The 7,580-nt window shown below is 35.0% G+C and overlaps 1 long non-coding RNA gene across 1 annotated transcript; it reads left to right on the top strand.

Annotated features, from left to right (window-relative positions):
- Window positions 1-2,174: 2,174 nt before the first annotated feature.
- Window positions 2,175-5,727, top strand: LOC107856567. The gene is made up of 3 exons (XR_007043635.1): window positions 2,175-2,602; window positions 3,122-3,242; window positions 5,466-5,727. It is a non-coding gene; the product is annotated as an uncharacterized LOC107856567 (long non-coding RNA).
- The last annotated feature ends 1,853 nt before the right edge of the window (window positions 5,728-7,580 follow it).

The raw sequence follows: 7,580 nt of genomic DNA, 5'->3' as shown, positions 1-7,580 counted from the left end.
TAACAAAATTATTTCGGGGAAAATTTCAAAATCATTGCTATGAAATTAATTACACGAAAGAACATTTACTTTTCATTCAACAATTTCTTCTTCCTATTCTTTTCCTTTTATTTTACATTGGATTTTTTTTCTCTTTTATATTTTTTCTTCTTATTATTAATTATGTACCTCGTTTTTCTTTTTTTATTTTCTTCGTGTATTCTTAATTATCACGGGAAGAATGTATAGTTACCCATATGTAAAGATTGAATTTTTAGGATTTCTTTTGAAGAAGGATCTGGGGAAAAAAATATATAGTTATCCATCTTTACATCAATTTCTATATATTTCAGATACCATAAAATTATTAATGCACCTATTTTTATACATTTCACTATGAAATTATTCTTATTGATAAACCTATTTCTAAAGAGATCTAACACTATAAAATTATAGACACACCAATTTCTAAGACACTTTAAATAAAATTGATGATATACCAATCTCTAAATAATTCAGACACCATAAAATCGTTAATATATCAATTTCTAACTATTTCAAAAATCATAAAATTATTAATACTCAATTTTTTATACAATTCAAACACCACAAAGCTGTCGATACACCAATTTCTATACAATTCAGACACCATAAAACTGGTGATACACCAATGTCTATACAATTCATACACCAATTTCTATACAATTCGTACATTATGACACATCAATTTATATACAATTCTTGCACCATAAAATCATTGATACACCAATTTTTATACAATTCAAACACCATAAAGCTGTTGATACACCAATTTCTATACAATTCAGACACCATAAAGATGGTGGTACACCAATTTCTATACAATTCATACATCTATTTCTATACAATTCATACATAATGATACACCAATTTCTATATAATTCATGCACTATACAATTCAGACACCATAAAGCTGGTGGTACACCAATTCATGCAATTCATACATCTATTTCTATACAATTCATACATAATGATACACCAATTTCTATATAATTCATGCACCATAAAATCATTGATAACCTTCACTTGCTGGTGTCATAAAAAAATTCTCGAAACTCCTCAAAAATATTGAAAGATTCAACCTAGTTGACCTCTTCCTTTCCAACAATGTAGAAGTAGAATAACAAAAGAACAATCAGCAGTAACATACATTGAGAAAAAACCCAAAAACCTCCGTGGGAAATCATATCCATGGCCATCGTCGCCACCATATCGGATTCCTTCACCGTATCCAAAACAAAAAACACAAAACATACTGACCGATGAACAAACAGATTGTCACCACCATCATCAAGAGTGATAACCCAAAAACGTTTTGGTTATTGAATCACTTGACGGTTTCCTTAGCCCTTTGTACAATTTCTTAAGCCATTTTTTCTCACAAACAAAAACCTTAAAAATCCTCAAATGTTTATGCGGGATATTAGCATACCATCCAGAATCCCTGCTTTCTAGCCACCACAACGGCAATTTGTACCCAAACGGCGTCGGAATTCTACACTTCAACAACTCGTTCTTCCACCATGGGTTATTTTAAAAATGGATGACAAACTTATATCGAGAAATTTCATAAATATAATGAGGGAAAAAATAAAAAAATTTAATGGAGTTTGGATGAAACCATCCAAAATCATCCGGCAATTTGCTCGATGTAATCGGGCAGATCTCTCGCCGAAGTTGCTGCAAGAAACAATGCCGGCCTTGACTATTGCACTTTCGTTTAGGGCTATAATATTGTATGAGGAAGGAATCCTATATTAGTCTAATCGTTTTCATGATATCCCCGTTGAGAAAGACAAACTTTCATGATTTCTAGGGTATTAAAAACTAGGAATTTTGATATGTGTTTTCTGGTTGCGCCTTGGGAATTTGAGGAAGGAAAGAATTCTGTTTTGACTTTTTTTAATTTTTGTATGAGAAAAAAAAATAATGTGAGAAAAGGGTTAGAATTTTTAATACAAGATGATCTCTAAATAGTTGATAGATTTTGTAAATAAAAGTTATATTTTGTAAATAAAAAATAATGCTGGTATGTTTTGTAATATTTATTCTTAAGTTGTATATTTATGTGATTTTACCTTATATATTCTGTTGTGCAAGTTTATACAGTGAATGAAAAATGGAGAAAAAAGAGAATTGTGCTTTCACTTTTAAAGAAGAGTATTTCTCCACATTAGTGGGGAAACTGAAATTCTTGTGCTTAAGAATAAAGCACTCCTTTTCAAGTGAATAGTGAGGCGAGAACAAGATAAGTCTTCTGTCGTTAAGATTATCTTTTTGGATAAAATCATTTGAAATTTGATAATTAGAGATATTTTAATCCAAAAAGTCGATTTCTCCGTTTGCGGACGCATGTCACAACGCTACTCGATGGGACATGAACGATTTGAAAAGTTGCAAATTTGGATTTGAAAATGCTCCATTTGTTTATCTAAGGTTGTTTAATCAAATGCATTTCAATCGGCAGAGTGAATTAAGACCTATTAGCATATAACACCAAAAAGACGAAGAGGAGGGGGGGAAGCATCTTTAGTTAATTTCCATCGGTCTCCAACAGGACAGATCTAAAACTTGAAGATAATAGGTGCGCCTCTTAATGTAATGTACATACTTTTGAAATTTTCTTGAAAATTTCTATGTACCTTTACAATAATTCGAGCACGGTGCAGTGAATATACTGCTTATCTACAGGATCTACTTTTGGTCTCAACACTCAAAGCTACAAACCTTAATTAGCCTAAACATGAATCAGTAGTGGAAAAAGTCCGTTTTAGTATCATTTATTTGCATGGCTTTGCTAGCGTACACAATTTTTCCTTTGTATACATCTGCCTTTTCTGAGTTGAAGTCTGGAAATACCTCAATAAAGAGATAAAGTGAAAATTGTAGTTGTCAATGTCATAGTAATTGAGTAGTTTCACCATTAAATCAACGTTAATGAATCACATTCTCTACAAATTTTGTTATATGTGTCATCCTTCCTTTGACTGATAGAGGATGTTACACAGAATTTCAGAAGCAAAATCACTTGATCTTTGGGCACATTTTGTACCATTGGCTAGCTTTAAAGTTTTGTAATCTATTTTTCTAATTCCGGGGTTAGGTCTGTTGAATCTTCAGATTCTTGTTCTTATGCGGAAATCAGAACAAGGATTCCTGATACGATATCATGGGACTACAATTTTGAACCTGCTGGAAGCACATCTCTCAGTTTTACTGTGAAGGTAAATGATCCCTTTGGCAGCAATTACAGATAGTAGATCCTGGTTTCCGTTCGTTGGTGACCACCAGCTCTACAAAAAGCATGTGTCAGTTTGCTTCACATCTTATTCACATAATATATGTTTTTGGGCCAGGAGTGACGTAAAATTCTCTTATTAAAGATTGTTCTTTGTGTGTGTTTTGTTGTGTTTATGATTCTATTTGACAAATAATTGTCTTCATGAAGTATACTAGTTAATCTTCTGATTGTGCTTTCACACTAGACAGGAAGACTAATTAACATATATTAATAAGTCCCTAAGAGGAACTCACTTTGTTTCCTAATATTTACTGAAAGTTGAAAGTTCTGCAATTCTTCTTTTCTCTAGTTTTGGGAAATTAATGCTATCTAACAGGTTAGTGAGTATATCAAGCTAAATGAGTGAATCTGGTTGTAGGCAGTCTTCTTTTTGACGTTTGGTATAAAGCTTGGCTTCCGTTTTTTTAATGGATTCCAAAGAGCAGAGGAGCAAAAAAGGTCCTAAACATTTTAATTTTCTGTTTGTATTCAATCAAAGTAACATTTTGGTATTATTTCATTTATGTTCTAGTCTTTTGTCATTTGAGAAAAGGTCTAAGGAAGATTTCCAAAAGGAAACTTGTCAAATACCCAAAACTGTTTAAGGTAGCAGTTTCCAAACCTGTTTTGAAAATGCTTCTTAGCTGAGGATCTTATCGGAAACAACATTACCTCTCCAAAAGTAGGGAAGTTCAACCTCTCCAGACTCCACTTATGGGTTCATAGTCACACTGGGACTGGGTATTATATTGTTGTTTTAGGTAGTAGTTCATCTGTACTATCATTTTGTAACAGATTGGGTTATATCAATCCTAGTACTTTGACGTGGAACTTAAGCCTCTTTTGTTGCATGAGGAAAAGTTCACTTTATGCTTTGCATGCCATAAATACGGTATTTTGCTGATTTTGTTTTCTCTCAGGCCTTGAATGCAAGATTATTTGATGTGGTAAAATAATTATAGACAAACTCCCTGATTTTGATTTGTCGAAAGATAAATATAAAATGTCTTTTGTTGGTAGAATCAGAAATCATTATCTTTCAAAATTCTCGGTTCAAAACACCATTATGTTTAATTGACTACGAATGGTCTACAACAATAACAACACACCCTTGTGATCCCACAAATGGGTTTGGGGAGGGTGGGTTGAACACCCAAACAGGTGATTTCTTAAGTATCGTGAGTTGAGCTCGGTCTACTAATGCACACTGCACACACTATCGAACTAATTCCATTTCCAGTCCCTTGTTCTGTAGGACTTGAAATTTGAAATGTAGGTTTAGTATCTTGCTCTAATTTGATTAGTTGAGTAGTGTCAGAGACATTATCTGTTTCCATTTGGTATGCCTCTTTCAGGAGGCTACATTTGGTAGTATAACCTAATATTCTGCTACTATTTTGGACTTTTTGTCCCTCGTACTGAATCACATATTCCAATACCAAATTCTCTGCAAATGATGCCCCAGAAGCAACTGCCTGGGTTCAAAAGCAGTGTTTCCTGTTTTGACAAAGTTTCCCAGTGACCCTGGTCATTTGCAGAAGTAATCAAGAAATCCAAGGGTAAGTGCTCCATTCTCTGTGCGGAACGGAAAGGAGGGAAATGATAAGAAAGGTAGGATAATAGCAAGAAGGATTATAGAAGAGGAAGTGAAGGGGACCAATTTTATTTCCTTGTTTGGTTCAAGGAGATTTGGGGAGGGAAGTGATGTATTTGTCTTCCTCCTTTTCAAGTAAAGTTGTATTCTTCTTCCATACTTTTGACATTATATGAGTCACCCAGAAGAAAAACTTGTTTTTTTGCTCTTTTTATCTTCCTTATGCTTCTAAATGGATAAGGAAAAAACAAAAGAAAAATTTAGAAACTTCATTGATTTCCTCTCTTTCCCTTTAATTAATCTAAAGAAATAAGAGTTCATCAGAAGTAAAATTTTGTTGCTATTCCAAGTTTTGGCTTATTTGTGCTTCTAGTCCCATCGATAGAGATTAGCAAGCTTTTTGAAGTTAGCTTCACGTTTTTGCAAATGTTAAGTGCCGTGAATTTATACACGTTCTGTTCTTTGTCCTTTATTGTTTCACAAAGTGGTTAATGCAATAAGATTGTGATTGCTTGAAGTCTCGTTCCTCTACTGGTGAGCTAATTATCACAATATCATTTGTTCAATTGGTAGTCTGCGGCTCTAAAGGAAGCCATTGATGACCTTGAGCGGCCAGGATCAAGTATTAATCTAATCCTACAGCCTTCACCTCACCTTTAAAGGTGAAGGCCATGGTGACTTACAGGTATAGTTTGACCTGATGTTTCACTTAGCATTCTATTCTCATATTCTCCAACCCGTCTTCTGTTTTTACTTCTCTTTTTGAAGATAGACTTTATTTGTCATGCAAACACCGATCTTTTGGCTGCATTTCATTGTGATCATCAAGTCTCTCACAGGTCTCTCCTGATAAGAGTTTGGAGTGAGAAGCCAAGTGATTTACATTTGTGCGAGACTTTATGATCTGATCAAAGACCTTGACATTGACAGTTATAAATACAAATTTCTCCGTGCTACAACCTCAAACATACCCAGCAGTGTTGATACAAGACAAACAAGGAAGGCACGAAAAACACTCAAAATCAGTCCACAAATCTTAAGGATTCGAGGATGGAGACCACTGTCAGATTCACTACCAACAATAAGATTACAAGATATAGTGGTGTATTTGACACCAAATCAGCAGTCTAAACTAAGATTAACCACAATATATGATGAACAAGAAGACACAAGATTCGAATTTAACAATAAAAACAAGAACACAAGATTACAACCCAACAATAAACAAGATTACATGAAGGTAAAAGGATAGATAGATAGACCACATGAAGGTATAATCTTAAGAACCCAAGAATGAAAAATCTTGGACCCTTAACACCACACACAACAATAAGCCTAGCTGTTACAAAAATAAAAGTTCGAATTTCGCCTCCCAAGCATCAATGTTTCCAAGCAAACACAATCACGAGTGATTCCACACTAGATCTTGCCCTAGTTTCGGTTGGTGGCTTTTCCAAGCCCTAACTATGGTGTTCCAAGTCTTACAAGACTTACAATAATATCCCAAAAGCTACTAATGGAAGCCCTAGCATGTTACTTATATAGTCATTACAAAATGAAAGCTAAAAATGACCAAAAGGCCCTTAAGTGATGGGCTCCCATCAACTGTAGCCCAAGTGTAGTGTTTGGACTCTTTTGGGTGCATAATTTGGTCCTCTTGGGCTCTTCAATTGAACACACCAAGTCTCAGATCCAACACGCACTCTCATAAATCCATATTCGGGATTATTCTTGTATCATCCTCTCCATCTTGAGAGGAATTTGCCCACAAATTCATGGCACAAAACAGCCCGCAAAAATATGAAATGGCACAAAACAGTCCACAAAATTGGAGGAACCCGAGAGCTCAATACAACAAGTCTCGGTCAACAACTTTATTTTTCACCTCAGCTTCCTCTCCATCTTAAGACTTGCCTTAAATCTCACCCGACCCAATTCTCCTTCCATCATAGAAGCATCATTGTAGACTCCATGTACCTCATGTTCCTTTCTACTATGTTCCTCTTCTTGGATGTGTCAATTTTTGGAAAAGGAAGTTTCGGTTGAGAGGCTCGATTTGGTAACGTGGAGCTTCGATTGTGGAGCTTGGATGAAAGGAAATTGGCTTCTAAGTCCTCCTTGTTGGACTTGATCAACTTGCGGGTGAAGTGGTCTATCTTGTTCTCAGTTTTGAGGGGTATTTGGAGTTTGGCTTGTGGCATTATGTGGTGGTCTTGGAGGATTGGTCATTGGAAGTAAAGTTTTGGGAGTAAAAGCACGAGAGTTCCTTCAACTCTCCATTAGATCCAACCTCTCACTCATAGTTACTACATTCGAGTCAATTTTTTCAAGACCCGCATTTTCCCTAGCAAGGTCTCGGGACAAAGCATCAAGGAGGGCCAAAATGGTTTCCATTATGGCCAAGAAGTTACCTACAAAACAACAAATAAGTTAGTTGTACAAGAATGGTCCTCACACTTCCTCTCTATTGTTTTGTCTCTCAAAGTTTTTTTCCTCACATTGATCTCACAAGTGTCGTAAGCTTGCTTGTACTCCATGAGGCAGTGAGAGGTGGACCAAGTATTACAACGACTCAAAAGAATAAGACACACAAAGGAACGTATACACGAAGGACGGTTTCAAAACTAACTTACAATCTAAAACTAGCTTGTAAGTTAGTAATGGAATCAACAAAGGAAACTAAAGAAA

The sequence above is a fragment of the Capsicum annuum genome, chromosome 1 (genome assembly GCF_002878395.1).
Source record: "Capsicum annuum cultivar UCD-10X-F1 chromosome 1, UCD10Xv1.1, whole genome shotgun sequence".
NCBI lineage: Eukaryota > Viridiplantae > Streptophyta > Magnoliopsida > Solanales > Solanaceae > Capsicum > Capsicum annuum.
Note: the sequence above shows the minus strand (reverse complement) of the source record. Positions and strands in the feature narration are given on the sequence as shown.